Raw genomic sequence first — 21396 nt, forward strand, 5'->3', positions numbered from 1 at the left:
AGAGGAACAGAATACTAATTCATGAGGCAATGCACTGCCTGCCACCATTAATATCATGCAACCCCAATGCCTTACTATTAAACATTCATGACATTTGCATACAAATTGGAATTAAAAAGTAATCTGATGTCAAAGTGAAGGCCAGGGTTTGAAAGGTTTCTCTGTGTGAGTATCCCTGGCTGGGTGGTGTGACTGCTGGCCATTCAGTGGATGAGCAGCGAGGTCAATTTCATTGCCAGTGTTTCCAAGATGAAATAATGTATCTATCCTCTCTCTCACCAACACCCCACATCGAGTTCTGAAAAGAACAAATCATCATATACATTTATAATTATGCATATTCAATTCTAATTCTGATTCAGTGCAAAATGATTTTTCTGAAACTGGATCTTGGCAACGTTTGGCCCACTGACACACATGTGACTGTGAATTAACATTCATAGCCTACGATCCTCATGATGTGTCCAGTTAAAGCTTAGCCCATTATGTGGAGCTTTGTTGACTGTAGAGAGAGAGAGAGAGAGAGAGAGAGAGAGAGAGAGAGAGAGAGAGAGAGAGAGAGAGAGAGAGAGAGAGAGAGAGAGAGAGAGAGAGAGAGAGAGAGAGAGAGAGAGAGAGAGAGAGAGAGAGAGGCCATTACTGCCAACAGACTTGCCTCAGACAGCTAAAGGATGAAAACAAATTCACAATTTCCCCAGATGACTTTGTGAATGAGTGCCCTCTTACTGGAACTATACTGCAAAGAGTACTAAATGATAATGTACAATGAATACATATAATGTACAATGAATACACAATGAAATCATAATGTTGACCTAATTCTATAAGTAGACCCAAAAACAGTTATGTTGAAAAAAATTTATAATGAAAAACTGAAGACCAGAATAATGCAAATTGTTTTTCTCGTAAGCAGTTTCCACTCCTCTCCTCTACCTGAGCAAGACTAAATGAATCAGCTGAGGAGCTACTCTGTCCAGACCCTCTAGTACTATCATCACCCACAGGCCCCACTAGAGACAGACCCTCTAGTACTAGCATCACCCACAGGACCCACTAGAGACAGACCCTCTAGTACTATCACCCACAGGACCCACTAGAGACAGACCCTCTAGTACTATCACCCACAGGACCCACTAGAGACAGACCCTCTAGTACTATCACCCACAGGACCCACTAGAGACAGACCCTCTAGTACTGCCATCACCCACAGGACCCACTACATTAAAAAACATTTTTAGTAATTTAGCAGACACTCTTATCCAAAGCGACTTACAGTTAGTAAGTGCATAAATTTTTCATACTAGCCCCCCGTGGGAATCAAACCCACAACACTGGCGTTGCAAGCGCCATGCTCTACCAACTGAGAGACAGCCCCTCTCAGTCCGAGTCCCTCTTGTCTCCACAGTGCAGGTCACTGCCAGACAGCTCTCCCCAGAGGATCAGACAGCAGCACCATGCCCTGACCACACCAGATAACAGGGACGGAAACAAACACAGAGGAATGGACACAGAAAGAACATAACATCCTCCATACCATGGCAAACTGGAAAAAAATAAAATAAGTGATCTTGTGTTATGCTGCGATGCAGTGTTAGTGATTCCTATGAATTGTTTAGCTGTTCTCCCCTAGCCTCTACTGTCCTTCAGTTGAACAACGTTTGCATTCGTTGGCATCATTGCAGATACAGTACGGAGAAAAAAGAAGAAAATAATATAGTATCTAACAATCGATGTGGAGAAACTTTGTGTATTCCATGATTGTTCGTTCATTTCGATGGAATAGCTCTTCAATCACTGAACATCTACACAACATTATTCTAAGGCCAGGTCCCCAAAAGTGAGTGCCAGACCACTAAGGTAATAGCCTCAAGGGCACAGAAATGTGTTTCCCCTGCTAGCACCATCTAACTTGACCTTACGGTGGCCAATTCTCTAAAGCCAAAACATAATGGCAAAGGTTCTAGGACAAAGGTGAAAGGCACAGAAGGAAAAGCACATTGTTTCTTTCTGGGAAATAGATTTCTTTATACTCAAGCAAAGTGTAACCTCAATGAATAAAGGGGTCAATTGAAATCCTGTGAGACAGAATGGGTGATGGACATCTAGGCTGAGAGGAGGTGTGGAGGTCTGTTTGGCATTAACAAAACCTGCCTGGTAAGGAAGAGGAGAGAGAGAGACTGAGAGAAGAGTGAAAGAATACAGCGGGACAGCAAGGAATCAGCAGAGGACAAGCGGGAACAAGCGCAGGGAGTGGGGGATGAGAGAAACAAACAGGGATCGCTAAACCAATATCAAGAAAGAGAGAACAGGACACTGATGTGGAAAATCTGTTTTAGACTCTCAGATAAATGAGAGAGAAAGAGAGAAAGAACCAAAGAAACAAAGAACGAAAGAACGAAAGAACGAGAGAGAGAGAGAGAGAGAGAGAGAGAGAGAGAGAGAGAGAGAGAGAGAGAGAGAGAGAGAGAGAGAGAGAGAGAGAGAGAGAGAGAGAGAGAGAGAGAGAGAGAGAGAGAGAGAGAGAGAGAGAGACTGGTGCTTTCTGGAGATAGCAGTGCAGCATTCAAATACAAACACAGTATCAGATCATCACACCCTTAAAACAAAACACACAGACAAAATGTAGTCTGTACAGTTGATTCATGTGCAACTAGTTTTCCCAACCAGTTTTCTATATCATAGTGTTGTAATCATGAACTGATGACAGTGGAAAGGAAGCCTGGGTGAGGATCAGAATACAGGAGGAACACAGTCAGACAACATGTGCTATAGGATCAGAATACAGGAGGAACACAGTCAGACAACATGGTGCCATAGGATCAGAATACAGGAGGAACACAGCCAGTAACAGAGCCAAACAACATGATGAGGATCAGACTATAGGAATAAGCCAGTCAGATGATGGACAACATTATCTAGGTCATTGTGTGGCTGTTGTTGGTACGGTAATAGTTAGTAATTAATTTTATGATACAAATATGACAAGGTACTTACTAAGAAATAACATGGATAAATGGTTATTACACAGTAAAACCCTGTTTCTACCACCTGTATTCTTTTGAGTTTTTAACATAACTATTTCCTCCATCATACAGGCTGGTTCTGGTTCTCCTTCATTCCCTCACAGCTGGGCAGCCTTGCTGACAAAATGGCCACCGTTGATTGGAGTCTTTTCATTCTGCAGAAGCCTGAATCTGAGTCAATCATTGACCTATTCAGAGAGATGGCACCATGATGTGATGTGAAGAAATTAGTCATCTCTTACATGCACTTGTTTACATTCCAGATCCATATTCTCCACCAGCCAAACAAGGCTACTTAAATAGTGTAAGACCATCAATCATCATCAAATACCATTTTCTGGTCCATTTCCCCTTTCAAAGTTTTTTCATTCCTTTCAGTTCCTCAACCCTCACAGAAACCAACAGGGCGATAAGACTGATCCCAATCCACATAAACGTGTCATAGCTATTAGCACCCCTCACATGAGCATATACTGTTAGCCTTATATAATAATTATGTGATCCAATATCATGATATATTAGGACAAACTCTAGCTCAAAACTATTCTCGTCGACGGGGCTGTAGTGGAGCAGGTTGAGAGCTTCAAGTTCCTTGTTGTCCACATCACCAACAAACTAACATGGTCTAAGCACACCAAGACAGTCGTGAAGAGGGCACGACAAAACCTATTCCCCCTAAGGAGACTGAAAAGATTTGGCATGGGTCCTCAGATCCTCAAAACAGCTGCACCATCGAGAGCATCCTGACTGGTTGCATCACTGCCTGGTATGGCAACTGCTCGGCCTCCGACCGCAAGGCACTACAGAGGGTAGTGCGTACGGCCCAGTACATCACTGGGGCCAAGCTTCCTGCAATCCAGGACCTCTATACCAGGCAGTGTCAGAGGAAGGGCCTAAAAATTGTCAAAGACTCCAGCCACCCTAGTCATAGACTGTTCTCTCTGCTACCGCACGGCAAGCGGTACCGGAGCGCCAAGTCTAGGTCCAAGAGGCTTCTAAACAGCTTCTACCCCCAAGACATAAGACTCCTGAACATCTAACAAATGGCTACCCAGACTATATGCATTGCCCCCCCCCCCCCTCCCCCTTTTACGCTGCTGCTACTCTCTGTTTCTTATCTATGCATAGTCCCTTTAATAACTCTACCTATATGTACATATTACCTCAATTACGTTGACTAACCGGTGCCCCCGCACATTGACTCGGTACCGGTACCCCCTGTATATAGCCTCGCTATTGTTATTTTTTCCTGCTGCTCTTTAATTATTTATTTATATTGTATTTTTATGTGTGATTTATTTTGGTATTCTTTCTTAAAACTGCATTGTTGGTTAAGGGCTTGTAAGTAAGCATTTCACTGTAAGGACTACACCTGTTGTATTCGGCACATGTGTCAAATAACATTTGATTTGATTTGATGTGTATAACTGACATACATTAGTAACTCAGGATATACTACAGTAGATAATGATAAAGAGACTAATACTTTTTTTAAGTCATTTGTCTGAGCGTTATTTCTGTCTGGTGTAAAGGATATGGACGTAATCACTCCCTGTCTTGATTGACAGAGGAAACGGATAGAGAGTTTAATCCCTTAGTAAATACACACTTATAATCCTCCTTTTAAGTTTCAACTGGCTCTCTGTGCTGTTCAGTATAGTGCCCTATGGTCTCCATGCTAATGTAACATATTACTAGAGCCAGTCAAGCCCAGAGATGGTGGTCAAATCATGCGCTAACCTTGAGTAAGTAAACATCTCTGTAGACTTAGATAGAATAATATCTTTATCCCAGTTGACAACCCAATCTAATTGATATTTTCTCTAAAACACATAAAAAGTATGCACCTCTCGAATTACAGTGTAAAGACATCAGTTATTCACAAACCATCTACTCTACCTCACAGAGGAAGCTATAGTTGTCACGCTCGTTGAGTACAGGATTGGACCAAGGTGCAGCGTGGAATGCATACATGTTTATTAACAAAGTTAACACACGACAAAACAACAAAAGCAACGTAACGTCAAGCTCAACAATGGCTACACACAAACAAGCCAAACAAGAGTCAAGATCCCACAACATAGGTAGGCAAAATGGCTACCTAAGTATGATCCCCAATCAGAGACAACGATCGACAGCTGCCTCTGATTGGGAACCACACCAGGCCAACATAGAAATACACCACATAGATATACGCCCTGGAGAGGGGCTGATGTCTGGTTCTGGAGTGGAGCCGCTGACCGGAGCTGAACTGGGCCCCGGTGGAGCGGACTGCTCTGGCTCTGGACTGGAGCAGCTGACCGGGGCTGGACTAGGCACCGGTAGAGCGGACTACTCTGGCACTGGAGTGGAGCTGCTGACCGGAGCTGAACTGGACCCCGGTGGAGCAGACTGCTCTGGCTCTGGACTGGAGCAACTGACCAGAGCTGGACTGGGCACCGGTGGAGCGGACTACTCTGGCACTGGAGTGGAGCAGCTGACCGGAGCTGGACTAGGCACCGGTGGAGCGGACTACTCTGGCTCTGGACTGGAGCAGCTGACCAGAGCTGGACTGGGCACCGGTGGAGCGGACTGCTCTGGCACTGGAGTGGAGCAGCTGACCGGACCTGGACTAGGCACCGGTGTAGCGGACTGCTCTGGCACTGGAGTGGAGCAGCTGACCGGACCTGGACTGGGCACCGGTGGAGCGGACTGCTCTGGCTCTGGACTGGAGCAGCTGACCAAAGCTGGACTGGGCACCGGTGGAGCGGACTGCTCTGGCACTGGAGTGGAGCAGCTGACCGGAGCTGGACTGGGCACCGGTGGAGCGGACTGCTCTGGCACTGGAGTGGAGCAGCTGACCGGAGCTGGACTGGGCACCGGTAGAGCGGACTTCTCTGGCACCAGCCGTACCGGGCTGGGGACACGCACCACTGGTCTGGTGTGAGGAACAGGCATGGGCCGCACCGTGCTGGGAACATGCACCACTGGTCTGGTGAGAGGAGCAGGCACGGGCCGTGCCGGACTGGAGACACGCACCACTGGCTTGGTGCGAGGAGCAGGCATGGGGAGTACCAGGCTGGCGACACGCACCACTGGTTTGGTGCGAGGAGCAGGTATGGGCCGTACCGGACTGGATACATGCACCACTGGTTTGGTGCGGGGAGCAGGTACGGGGCGTACCAGGCTGGGGAGGCGCACTGGTGACACAGTGCGTAGAACCGGACCAGGATATACTGGACCGTGGAGGCGTACTGGAGGTCTGGAGTGTAAAGCTGGCACAACCCGTCCTGGCTGGATGCCCACTTTCGCACGACACGTGCGGGGCGCTGGCACAGGACGCACTGGGCTGTGAACGCGCACTGGCGACACAGTGCGTATCTCCACATACCTTGGTTCCTCAATGAACACACGCTCCTTACAGCGAGTGCGGGTAGTTGGCTCTGGTCTGCCCCCCCAAAAAAATGTTTTATTGGGGCTGTCTCTCGGGCTTCCTTTGTTGTCGGCACTGTTGGCGCCGCCGTTGATCCTCTCCTACCTGGGCTTCTACCTTCGCCCAGGGTCCTTTACCCGCAAATTTCTCCTCCCTAGACCACATCTTCCCCACCTGTGTCCAGGGTGTTTGCTCCTCCTGGGCACGCTGCTTGGTCCGTTGGTGGTGGGATCTTCTGTCACGTTCGTTGAGTACAGGATTGGACCAAGGTGCAGCGTGGAAGGCATACATGTTTATTAACAAAGTTAACACACGACAAAACAACAAAAGCAACGTAACGTGAAGCTCAACAATAGCTACACACAAACAAGCCAAACAAGAGTCAAGATCCCACAACATAGGTAGGCAAAATGGCTACCTAAGTATGATCCCCAATCAGAGACAACGATCGACAGCTGCCTCTGATTGGGAACCACACCCGGCCAACATAGACATACACCACATAGATATACACATAGAAATTCACACCCTGACCAAACCAACGAGAAACAACAGGCATTTAAAGGTCAGGGCGTGACAATAGTCCCAAAGCTACTTTTATATTGAATGATTAAAGTTAACTGAACCTTTCAAAGACATATTTTCAGTTGGTATGTTGTTTATTCAAGCACAATTCACAGCTCTGTAGTTTTTCATAATAAAACAAAAGACAGAAAGGATGAATGCTCTTATCCTACAATTAAATGGAACGACATATGGAAAATAGTCTGCATAACGTAATAAGTGACGATTACAGTTTTTTAAAAAGTTTTTATTTGTTTCTTTTTTATTGTCTCTGTGCAATGTGGATTCTCATCAGCATGTGTAACAATTGTCTGTTTGAATTATAAACCAAGCCAAGCATGAAATAAACAAAAGGCAAGATAGTTTCTCTCCTCCAGTGATTACCAGCAAATGCAAGGTAGTATAAGATTCATAATCACATAGTTGGTGCTAATATCATATAACACATGACTTACAAATCTCCTCCACAGACTCACTTCCCTTAATGGCAGAAAACCAATCCAGTGTAGGCTACAGCCATTCAAATACTAAACAGCAAATCCTCCTACCGTACATTAAAAGAAGACTAGTAACTATTGTATATGAGTTGGGGTATTTGTGTATAGCTATCGTGAGAAAGTGACCTTGTCTTTTGTTTTTCATTCGTGACTCATGAGTTGTTTGTGGCTGGTGCTAATAGTCTACATTGGCGTGTCACTGTTAGTGTGTGATAGGCAGGGGACAGACCATGAGGAAAGGGATCATGGCACCTGAGAGTGAGGGATTAGGAATGTTAATCTCCCTGTTTGTCATGGTCCCTGTTCTTGACTCTCAGCTGCTTGGCAGATGACAACATGTTTATCAAGCACATTTTCCCTGCAGAGAACATTGAAACCCCAAAGTGGTAGAATCACTCTTATTTAAATGTTATTTCCATGTCAATGGCTGTGATACATACCCATATGCTTGTGAAGGAATATAAATTACACAGATGAAAAGATTATTGGGAATGTCAAAGTTAGAACTGCTATTGACCGTAAAAAATGACAGCTATCCACGCTTTTGTCCCCAGAAAATATCAGGAAGTAGTAGCCCAAGGATCACACTGAGCAGAGCTGCACGTGCCTGCTTCAGAATCTTAATTACTCTTTACTTTAAGAGAATAATTGAAAGAATTATCTCCCATCGGAGACTCTGTAGCAGCAGAGAAAATGGCCTCCGGATCTGTTCGATCCATCCCCGGGTCCTTAGAGCATGTCATGGTTCATCAGCGATCTACAACTACATATCAAAAGTAAGAGTCAGCGAGAACCTCCCCGATCATCAGGGCTGCTGCCTCCCTAGTGTTCTCTGTCTGCATCTCTCTCTGTCATCTGAGTGCTGAACTCTCAAATAAATGAGAGAGACAGTCAGAGTGAGAGAGAGAGAGAGAGAGAGAGAGAGAGAGAGAAAGAGAAAGAAAGAGGAAAATACATGAAAGGAGGAGGAATCTGAATTCTTCCCTGATCTCTCTCTCTCTCTCTCTCTCTCTCTCTCTATATATATATATATATATATATATATATATATACAGTGCCTTCGGAGAGTATTCAGACCCCTTGACTTTTTCTACATTTTGTTAGGTTACAGCCTCATTCTAAAATTGATTAAATAGTTTTTTTCCTCATCAATCTACACACATTACCCCATAATGACAAGCAAAATCAGGTTTTTAGAAATGTTTGTTAATTTATAAATAAATAAAAAATGGAAATATTACATTTACATAAGTATTCAGACCTTTTACTCAGTACTTTGTTGAAGCGCCTTTGGCAGCGTTTACAGCCTTGAATCTTCTTGGGTATGACGCTTCAAGCTTGGCACACCTGTATTTGGGGATTTTCTCCCATTCTTCTCTGCAGATTCTCTCAAGCTCTGTAGGTTGGATGGGAAGCATCGCCACAACATGATGCTGCCACCACCATGCTTCACCGTAGGGATGGTGCCAGGTTTCCTCCAGATGTGACACTTGGAATTCAGGCCAAAGAGTTCAATCTTGGTTTCATCAGACCAGAGAATCTTGTTTAACATGGTCTGAGAGTCTTTACGGGATGGAGAGGAAGGTTTGGGAACACTTTAATGCTGGTGATAGCGTATGCTGTTGAACTTGAAATGGTGCACACCAGCAGTCAGTACAAATGCCTAAACATGAGGCTGTAACTCTGTTAGCATGATTGTTTAATGTTACCATTGCCTTCTGCAGTGTTCACCATGTATGCACCATGCATCAATACAGAAACAACTACAGTGGGGAAAAAAAGTATTTAGTCAGCCACCAATTGTGCAAGTTCTCCCACTTAAAAAGATGAGAGAGGCCTGTAATTTTCATCACAGGTACACGTCAACTATGACAGACAAAATGAGGAAAAAAAATCCAGAAAATCACATTGTAGGATTTTTTATGAATTTATTTGCAAATTATGGTGGAAAATAAGTATTTGTTCAATAACAAAAGTTTCTCAATACTTTGTTATATACCCTTTGTTGGCAATGACACAGGTCAAACGTTTTCTGTAAGTCTTCACAAGGTTTTCACACACTGTTGCTGGTATTTTGGCCCATTCCTCCATGCAGATCTCCCCTAGAGCAGTGATGTTTTGGGGCTGTCGCTGGGCAACACGGACTTTCAACTCCCTCCAAAGATTTTCTATGGGGTTGAGATCTGGAGACTGGCTAGGCCACTCCAGGACCTTGAAATGCTTCTTATGAAGCCACTCCTTCGTTGCCCGGGCGGTGTGTTTGGGATCATTGTCATGCTGAAAGACCCAGCCATGTTTCATCTTCAATGCCCTTGCTGATGGAAGGAGGTTTTCACTCAAAATCTCACGATACATGGCCCCATTCATTCTTTCCTTTACACGGATCAGTCGTCCTGGTCCCTTTTCAGAAAAAACAGCCCCAAAGAATGATGTTTCCACACCCATGTTTCACAGTAGGTATGGTGTTCTTTGGATGCAACTGAGCATTCTTTGTCCTCCAAACACGACGAGTTGAGTTTTTACCAAAAAGTTATATTTTGGTTTCATCTAACCATATGACATTCTCCCAATCCTCTTCTGGATCATCCAAATGCACTCTAGCAAACTTCAGATGGGCCTGGACATGTACTGGCTTAAGCAGGGGGACACGTCTGCCACTGCAGGATTTGAGTCCCTGGCGGCGTAGTGTGTTACTGATGGTAGGCTTTGTTACTTTGGTCCCAGCTCTCTGCAGGTCATTCACTAGGTCCCCCCGTGTGGTTCTGGGATTTTTGCTCACTGTTCTTATGATCATTTTGACCCCACGGGGTGAGATCTTGCGTGGAGCCCCAGATCGAGGGAGATTATCAGTGGTCTTGTATGTCTTCCATTTCCTAATAATTGCTCCCACAGTTGATTTCTTCAAACCAAGCTGCTTACCTATTGAAGATTCAGTCTTCCCAGCCTGGTGCAGGTCTACAATTTTGTTTCTGGTGTCCTTTGACAGCTCTTTGGTCTTGGCCATAGTGGAGTTTGGAGTGTGACTGTTTGAGGTTGTGGACAGGTGTCTTTTATACTGATAACACATTCAAACAGGTGCCATTAATACAGGTAACGAGTGGAGGACAGAGGAGCCTCTTAAAGAAGAAGTTACAGGTCTGTGAGAGCCAGAAATCTTGCTTGTTTGTAGGTGACCAAATACTTATTTTCCACCATCATTCGCAAATAAATTCATAAAAAAATCCTACAATGTGATTTTCTGGATTTCTTTTCTAATTTTGTCTTTCATAGTTGTCGTGTACCTATGATGAAAATTACAGTCCTCTCTCATCTTTTTAAGTGGGAGAACTTGCACAATTGGTGGCTGACTAAATACTTTTTTTCCCCACTGTACAGTGCTCCAGTTCAGTTGTTATATACACCATGTTAGCAGCCTTTAAAACAAATCTAGCAAATTAACAATACGTCTATTCCATGGTCTTTGTATGAGTGTGTGCCAATTTGGCTCTCACATGTCAGTCTCAAGAGGAACAGAGAGGATTGAATGTATGTGTGGCTGACTGTCTCTTGATCTATCCAAGGTAGACAGGAATATGAATGAACCACAGGAAGACAACCTTCATGGCTTGACTTTATGCATCATAATTAGATGCAGTATGGCTTCGGTAGATAATTTGCTATGGCCTCGTTTTCTGATCTATAAAATAAAAAAATATAATAAAGGCTGGATAAAGCTTTTTTTCTGCTCACTTAACAAAACACACCAGCCAAAAGAGCTCTCTCTCCATGATTATGGAAAATTGCTATAAATTAAAGGCAATTTTCACAATATGAGACACTCTATAAAGCAGCAATTTTCTCTTGGAGGGAAAGAAAATCATTGAGTGGTCCAGACTCACTCTGACTAAGGGGTGGGTAGAGAGAAAGGTAGGACAGAGTGCAGAAGACAGAATGCAGAACGTCCATTAATAGGCCATTATAAATGCTTATAGATGATTTATTAATGCTTAAAATCCTTCCACTGGAATAGGCAGAATTATATATGAGAAAAGACTGGTACATCCATGCTGCATCACCACCTGGTACGGCACCACCTGGTATGGCAACTGCACCACCCTCAAACGCAAGGCTCTACAGAGAATGGTGCGGACGGCCCAATACATCACTTGGGGCAAGCTCCTTTGCATTCCAGGACATCTACACCAGGCGGTGTTTGAGGAAGGCCCAAAAGAACATCAAGGACTCCAGTCACCCAAGACACAGACTGTTCACTTTGTTACCATCTGGCAAGCGGTATCGGAGGATCGTGTCTCAGACCAACAGGCTCTGAGACATCTTCTACCACCAGGCCATCAGACTGCTAAACAGCTAACCCTAACTGCCTCCCTGCACAGGCCTGCACCTTAGTGACTATTTGCACCTTAGAGACTATCTGCACCTTGGAGACTATTTGCACTGACTCTCCACACATCCAACCCTTTTCTTGCTCTATTTTTTTTAGGGGTTAGATCAGCTTTAATATGCAGATAGATTGTAACTTCCATCAATGTAATTGTCTGCATCACTTCCAATCCCCCATATTATTTTTTTCTCACAAATATATGTATATATATATACAGTGGGGAGAACAAGTATTTGATACACTGCCGATTTTGCAGGTTTTCCTACTTACAAAGCATGTAGAGGTCTGTAATTTTTATCATAGGTACACTTCAACTGTGAGAGACGGAATCTAAAACAAAAATCCAGAAAATCACATTGTATGATTTTAAAGTAATTAATTTGCATTTTATTGCATGACATAAGTATTTGATCACCTACCAACCAGTAAGAATTCCGGCTCTCACAGACCTGTTAGTTTTTATTTAAGAAGCCCTCCTGTTCTCCACTCATTACCTGTATTAACTGCACCTGTTTGAACTCGTTACCTGTATAAAAGACACCTGTCCACACACTCAATCAAACAGACTCCAACCTCTCCACAATGGCCAAGACCAGAGAGCTGTGTGAGGACATCAGAGATACAATTGTAGACCTGCACAAGGCTGGGATGGGCTACAGGACAATAGGCAAGTAGCTTGGTGAGAAGGCAACAACTGTTGGCACAATTATTAGAAAATGGAAGAAGTTCAAGATGATGGTCAATCACCCTCGGTCTGGGGCTCCATGCAAGATCTCACCTCGTGGGGCATCAATGATCATGAGGAAGGTGAGGGATCAGCCCAGAACTACACGGCAGGACCTGGTCAATGACCTGAAGAGAGCTGGGACCACAGTCTCAAAGAAAACCATTAGTAACACACTACGCCGTCATGGATTAAAATCCTGCAGCGCACGCAAGGTCCCCCTGCTCAAGCCAGCGCATGTCCAGGCTGGTCTGAAGTTTGCCAATGACCATCTGGATGATCCAGAGGAGGAATGTGAGAAGGTCATATGGTCTGATGAGACAAAAATAAGCTTTTTGGTCTAAACTCCACTCGCCGTGTTTGGAGGAAGAAGAGGGATGAGTGCAACCCCAAGAACACCATCCCAACCGTGAAGCATGGAGGTGGAAACATCATTCTTTGGGGATGCTTTTCTGCAAAGGGGACAGGACGACTGCACCGTAATGAAGGGGAGGATGGATGGGGCCATGTATAGCGAGATCTTGGCCAACAACCTCCTTCCCTCAGTAAGAGCATTGAAAGATGGGTCGTGGCTGGATCTTCCAGCATGACAACGACCCGAAACACACAGCCAGGGCAACTAAGGAGTGGCTCCGTAAGAAGCATCTCAAGGTCCTGGAGTGGCCTAGCCAGTCTCCAGACCTGAACCCAATAGAACATCTTTGGATGGAGCTGAAAGTCGGTATTGCCCAGCGACAGCCCCGAAACCTGAAGGATCTGGAGAAGATCTGTATGGAGGAGTGGGCCAAAATCCCTGCTGCAGTGTGGGCAAACCTGGTCAAGACCTACAGGAAACGTATGATCTCTGTAATTGCAAACAAAGGTTTCTGTACCAAATATTAAGTTCTGCTTTTCTGATGTATCAAATACTTATGTCATGCAATAAAATGCAAATTAATTACTTAAAAATCATACAATGTGATTTTCTGGATTTTTATTTTAGATTCCGTCTCTCACAGTTGAAGTGTACCTATGATAAAAAATTACAGACCTCACCATGCTTTGTAAGTAGGAAAACCTGCAAAATCGGCAGTGTATCAAAAACTTGTTCTCCCCACTGTATACATATACATACATATATACATATATACAGTGGGGGAAAAAAGTATTTAGTCAGCCACCAATTGTGCAAGTTCTCCCACTTAAAAAGATGAGAGAGGCCTGTAATTTTCATCATAGGTACACATCAACTATGACAGACAAAATGAGAGAAAAAAATCCAGAAAATCACATTGTAGGATTTTTAATGAATTTATTTGCAAATTATGGTGGAAAATAAGTATTTGGTCAATAACAAAAGTTTCTCAATACTTTGTTATATACCCTTTGTTGGCAATGACACAGGTCAAACGTTTTCTGTAAGTCTTCACAAGGTTTTCACACACTGTTGCTGGTATTTTGGCCCATTCCTGCATGCAGATCTCCTCTAGAGCAGTGATGTTTTGGGGCTGTCGCTGGGCAACACGGACTTTCAACTCCCTCCAAAGATTTTCTATGGGGTTGAGATCTGGAGACTGGCTAGGCCACTCCAGGACCTTGAAATGCTTCTTACGAAGCCACTCCTTCGTTGCCCGGGCGGTGTGTTTGGGATCATTGTCATGCTGAAAGACCCAGCCACGTTTCATCTTCAATGCCCTTGCTGATGGAAGGAGGTTTTCACTCAAAATCTCACGATACATGGCCCCATTCATTCTTTCCTTTACACAGATCAGTCGTCCTGGTCCCTTTGCAGAAAAACAGCCCCAAAGCATGATGTTTCCACCCCCATGCTTCACACTAGGTATGGTGTTCTTTGGATGCAACTCAGCATTCTTTGTCCTCCAAACACGACGAGTTGAGTTTTTACCAAAAAGTTCTATTTTGGTTTCATCTGACCATATGACATTCTCTCAGTCCTCTTCTTGATCATACAAATGCACTCTAGCAAACTTCAGACGGGCCTGGACATGTACTGGCTTAAGCAGGGGGACACGTCTTGCACTGCAGGATTTGAGTCCCTGGCGGCGTAGTGTGTTACTGATGGTAGACTTTGTTACTTTGATCCCAGCTCTCTGCAGGTCATTCACTAGGTCCCCCCGTGTGGTTCTGGGATTTTTGCTCACCGTTCTTGTGATCATTTTGACCCCACGGGGTGAGATCGAGGGAGATTATCAGTGGTCTTGTATGTCTTCCATTTCCTAATAATTGCTCCCACAGTTGATTTCTTCAAACCAAGCTGCTTACCTATTGCAGATTCAGTCTTCCCAGCCTGGTGCAGGTCTACAATTTTGTTTCTGGTGTCCTTTGACAGCTCTTTGGTTTTGGCCATAGTGGAGTTTGGAGTGTGACTGTTTGAGGTTGTGGACAGGTGTCTTTTATACTGATAACAAGTTCAAACAGGTGCCATTAATACAGGTAACGAGTGGAGGACAGAGGAGCCTCTTAAAGAAGAAGTTACAGGTCTGTGAGAGCCAGAAATCTTGCTTGTTTGTAGGTGACCAAATACTTATTTTCCACCATAATTTGCAAATAAATTCATTAAAAATCCTTCAATGTGATTTTCTGGATTTTTTTTCCTCAATTTGTATGACATAGTTGACGTGTACCTATGATGAAAATTACAGGCCTCTCTCATCTTTTTAAGTGGGAGAACTTGCACAATTGGTGGCCGACTAAATACTATTTTTCCCCACTGTATACATATCCTTTCCCTTTATAAAAATATATTTCCCTTTATTACTTTCCAACCCCACCACCCCTTCCCTAATTGGAGTAAACTAGTGAACAACAATGCTTAGGCCTCTACTTCCAGCTTATACATACTATATACATTTTATGATAGGTCTAATGCTTTAATATTTGATCATTTCTGTCCTCCGAATTCATATTCATTATATAAATAGGCCCGTTTAATTTTGTCTGGCTTGCCGTTCCAAATAAAATGGAATATTTTTTTCTCATATAATTTCAAAAACTGTTCGCTAGGCGTAGGCAAGACCATAAGCAAACCAGTAAACTGGGATAATACTAAATAGTTAATCAGGGTGATTTTTCCACAAATTGACAGGTATTTACCTTTCCATGTTAGCAAGATCTTATCTATTTTTGCTAACTTTCTATTAACATTTATTGGAGTGAGATCATTTATTTCATTTGGGATATGTATTCTGAGTATATCCACATCACCATCAGACCATTTTATTGGTAAACTACATGGTAATGTAAAACTTGTATTTTTTTAGTGATCCAATACGTAATATAGTACATTTATCATAATTTGGTTGTAATCCAGAGTGGTTAGAAAATGTATCTAGATCCTCTATGAGGCTGTGGAGGGATTCAAGTTGTGGATTTAAAAGAAAACATGAATCATCAGCGTACAATGACACCTTTGTTTTTAATCCCTGGATTTCTAATCCCTTGATATTATTGTTGGATCTGATTTTAATTGCTAACATCTCGATGGCCATAATAAATAGATATGCCGATAGTGGACAACCTTGTTTCACTCTGGACAACCTTGTTTCACTCCTCTTGACAGTTTAAAACTTTCTGAGAAATAGCCATTATTTACTATTTTACACCTAGGGTTACTATACATGATTTTTACCCAATTCATAAGAGATTCTCCAAAATTGAAATGCTCCAGGCATTTATATATAAACCCATCATCCAACCATTACACACAAGCACACACACACACACACACACACACACACACACACACACACACACACACACACACACACACACACATACACACACATAGTCAATGCTGCTGTTCTATTATATACTATTTATTCAACTGCGAGACCAAGACACGACCCACTTTATATTTGTAAATACAGTTGTACTTGACAAAGCACATTCATTATCTATACTGTATATCCTATTGTGTACATATCAGGCTATTACTAGGCATACTACCTCTTCTATTATTGATATGTGGTGATTATTGTACTGCAATGTTGAGGGAGCTAGCACACAAGCATTTCGTTGCACCTTTTATACCTGCTGTAAACTGTGTATGTGACGAATAACATTTGATTTGATTTGATGCAGGTAAAACCCAGTTTGTGCATGTGTGCGTGTATGCATCTGGTGTGCATGCTTGCGTGTTGTGGTTGATAAAACACTGTTCATACAGTCCATAAAGAACTGGGACAACACTATATTGTGTTACCCTTTATTTGTCATCTTTGTGCAGGAGGACACAGAGCAACACTTTAATGCTGGAGGGCTGATTGTTCCTCCAAGCAGGCATGCATAGATACTCTGTGTGTCCCAATTGGCACCTTATTCCCTAAATAGTTAACTATATTTGACCAGAGAACTATGGGCCCTGGTAAAAAGTAGTGCACTATAATGGGAATAGGATGCCATTTGGGATTTGGAGATGAGATAGTACATCACTATTACCATGAGACAGTACTATATGAAGACAGATCTGCTGCTTACTTGGCAACACTAGAGGGTTTTAAACACTGACAGCAGCCTCACCACACATCTCTCAGGGTAATGTTGCCAGTTTCCACCCCCAAATCCTGCCAAATCAAAGGTACTGTAATTAAGATCAAGGATTACCCACACACCATTCAATTTCTCTAATGTCTTCACATTAACAAACAAAGTTGATGTATATACTTTTTCTGTGAACTGTCCATATATTAAATGCATAGTTATTTTTGACATATCACTAATTTCTCTTGAAATCCAGCTCCAACTGACAAATAGAGCTCCTGCAAACAAGGACACATTAGAGTTGGCATGTATAAACAGTAAAAATTAGGCTTGGATGAAGTTGTATTTCCAGAGCACTTTGCTTTTCTAAAGTAGAGGCAGGCACTGAGTAAACACATCTCTCTTTTTCTCTCCCTCCCTCTCATGCCCCTCTTTCCCCACTTCTTCCTCCATTAGGGGAAATGATGAGTGTCAACATGTGTTTACTCCACTTTGATGTGTTCTTTTAGTAGCTCTGAGTCTCCTTGTCTCTGCTTATTCTCACCCAGCAGTAAATCTTTCTTTATAGCATCTCTCCTCCTATTCTCATATAAGCCTATAGCCCTGATTTACACAATCTAATGAGACTACACTGATGTTTATACACACTGAACTGTGCGTCCCACATGCCAGCCTATACCATATATAATGCACTACTTTTGACCAGATTCCATAGGGAATAGGGTGCCATTTGGGACGCAACCTGAGATTACGACGATATGGTCAGAAGGTACAGGTATAGTACAGTAGTTAGATCCATTGCCCTGATGCTTTTCAATGAACTTTTCAATGAACCCGTTTATTGCATGTTTAAGCCATCCGTAATGGCTAGAGGAGTCTGTCTGTGGTATGAAACCAGGAGTCTGTGGTATGAAACCAGGAGTCTGTGGTATGAAACCAGATGGCAGGTCCTCATTAACATGTACAGAGCAGGGGTTTAGAAGGAGGAGGAGGAACGACTGCAGAGGATCTGATGAGATGTCTGAGGCATTCACTTCTTCAGACCAAATCAGGCAGAGAGAGATTAATACATGCATTGGATATGAACACACTCTGACAGCCAGCTGTCAAGAAGTTATTTGCAGATGGAGCCAGATACAGTATTTTTTCTTCTCTCTAATTATATTCAGCAGTTTCGCTAAATGTAAACTTACCACTTCAATAGGGGAGAAGAGGCTCTCTAGAAGTTCAGTTTACAGCACATCATACATGTTCATTGTGTTGAATAGTTAATGGCTTGATGGATTTTGTTTGGAACTGTTTTGATCTACTCTTGTTTTTTTTACTTCTTCTGTGACTGAAATCAAAATGGATCTGTTAATACAAACACAAATAGTTTGTTGTCATGAATCAGGAGTAGCTAAAACCACTACATTTTGGGAGTGTATGGCGATCACTATTCTCATGCAGTACATTTCAGAAATGATACAAACTTTACCAAAGGACTTCTATTGTATTACTGGAAGCCCCACTCCCTCTGCACCATGCCAGAGTTTTCAGAGGAGTCTCTATATTGTGTGTCCAGCAATTTTTCCACAATTAAATTGTGCCTTTTCCCCTGAGCGTTGACACACAGAAAAGAGGAATGAAAAACAGTTTATACTCACACTACTATTGATTCATCCTTTATTGTTTTAGATTTATGAATTATTGTACATCTGATGGTGTATCACAACGCTGCCACCAGCTCTTTAAATCAATCTGGCAGCTTTAGTATTAGTCTACTGGCAGAGGAAGGGAGGGAGGGAGTGGCCTAGCATCCCTGATCGCAGAGGGGAAATATTGCACACTATTCCCTGTCGTGAGGTGAAGATCATGGTAACTATGTCTTCAAACACTGTTGTAGCTTTTTTTCCCTCACTGCAGTCAATTAGTATTGGGAGCCACTGTAATTCACATGCACACACTATACATACAAGCACCTTTCATTTTACATTTTAGTCATTTAGCAGACGCTCTTATCCAGAGCAACTTACAGTTAGTGAGTGCATACATTTTTCATACTGGCCCCCCGTGGGAAACGAACCCACAACCCTGGCATTGCAAGCGCCATGCTCTACCAACTGAGCTACAGGAGGGCTCTCGTATTATTAGGACAGACCGCAGTGGTTAATCATCTTCAATATCACAGCTTTGGAAATGTGTCCTTATGACTAACAGCTTATCATCATACAGAAAGTTAATTACAGACTTGAATGAGAACAAGAAATTACAGTATGTCTTTGAGTGCCATAAAGGACTTTATGAGAAAGCTGCTACTATAATCAGCGGCAGTGTTCTTGTTCTTGTTCTTGTTGCTGTCCATTAGTGTATAACCTCTCTGCACCACTGACTCCTCTCTGTACCAGAGGGCTGATTGCTGACTGGGCAGCACCAACACTATGGTTGGTCATGGGTCTAATACTAGGTCTCAGCATGGGCTTAGTTTTCCCTTTAACCTCCTTCTGTGCAGAGGTACAGTACATCCATATAGAGTCACTAAAGGTAGAGAGAGATATTGCATGCTCTCTCACACATTCATGTAGCGTATACAGTACTGTAGCTAAAGTGTTGTTTATCGTTTGAAACTTGCCAAATACATTGTGTAAAGTGAATGAGAGATATATTTAGAGAAATATATACTTAGAGAAAGGTATAAATGGTATATTTTGCATTCATGTGCTGTATACTATAGGTAAAGTGTTGTTTCTTATGAAACGTGACAAAAACATTGCATAATTATACATTCATTTTATTAAAGGGTATGTCACAGATAAAGAGAGTGTGTGAAGGGAAAGGGAGATATATTCTCTAGTGTCTCGAGTGTCTCTCTGACTCACTGCTGTCTCACCTCACTAAACATAACTAATTACTCCATGACGACAGGAGCAGACCAGAAGACATTCCTTTCCTTTTCAGTCCTCCTCCTCCTCCTCCTCCTCCTCCTCCTCCTCCTCCTCCTCCTCCTCCTCGTCTCTACCCAACAGCCTACCACTCCACTCTCTGAGTGCTCATCTACTTTCAAATAAATATTCTTAGCAGTACACCATGAATTTACCTCATGAATAAAATGCCAATGTTTAAAATGTCCTTCTCTCACTTTGATGTCTCCATCTCCACTCCATGCTTTATGAAGTATTTTTTTTTACTGGCATTCATCCTAAAGAGAGTGGACTATTCCTGGCTTTCTGACAGGGGAATATTTGTCTCCGACACTAAAGATGTGACTACTGCCTTTTTATTGAGCATCGATTGCTTGTTATTGGGGAGCCTTGGTTATCCCCCAGTCCCTCCCCTCCCATTACCATCCCCACCACTCCCCACCACTCCCCACTTTGATATTGTAAATGTTTTTCCATGTAATTTGAAAGTTTAATCTATGTTAATCCATTGTCAGATCAAACTGATTTATATTCCCCAGTATTCACTGTCCTATTGAAGCGGTAGATTAAAAAGCATATTGGGAATAATAGAACAAACCCTTAGAGAAACCCTTGGCACATTGAAGCAATTTTACAGTTCCCACAACTGCACCATCTAATGAGTATTGCCCAAAAATTGACCCGTTGTACTGAACACATGATGAACCTTTTATTTAGCCAAAATTAACGTCAATATTTGGTTAATAAAATTATATTTAAAGTGTATTTTGTCAATTTCCATAGTTATAGTGATGATAAGAAGTGTTGAACAAAAAACGTTTATACCGTTAGAAAAGTCATGGTTTGAGTGAATTGCAGGAGTCTTATGGCTTGGGGGTAGAAGCTGTTAAGAAGCCTTTTGGACCTAGACTTGGTGCTCCGGTACCTTGCCATGCGGTAGCAGAGAGAACAGTCTATGACTAGGATGGCTGGAGTCTTTGATAATTGTTAGGGCCTTCCTCTGACATCACCTGGTATAGAAGTCCTGGATGGCTGGAAGCTTGGCCCCAGTGATGTACTGGGCCGTACGCACTACCCTCTGTAGCAGTTGCCATACCAGGCGGTGATGCAACCAGTCAGGATGCTCTCGATGGTGCAGCTGTATAACCTTTTGAGGATCTGAGGACCCATGACAAATCTTTCCAGTCTCCTGAGGGGGAATAGGCTTTGTCATGCCCTCTTCACGACTGTCTTGGTGTGTTTGGACCATGATAGTTTGTTGGTGATGTGGACACCAAGGAACTTGAAGCTCTCAACCTGTTCCACTACAGCCACGTCGATGAGAATGGGGGTGTGCTCAGTCCTCTTTTTTTCCCCTGTAGTCCACAATCATCAATCTCCTGTCTGTCTGATATTGTCTTAGTGGTAATCATTTTA

Source organism: Coregonus clupeaformis, chromosome 23, assembly GCF_020615455.1.
Source record: "Coregonus clupeaformis isolate EN_2021a chromosome 23, ASM2061545v1, whole genome shotgun sequence".
Taxonomy (NCBI): domain Eukaryota; kingdom Metazoa; phylum Chordata; class Actinopteri; order Salmoniformes; family Salmonidae; genus Coregonus; species Coregonus clupeaformis.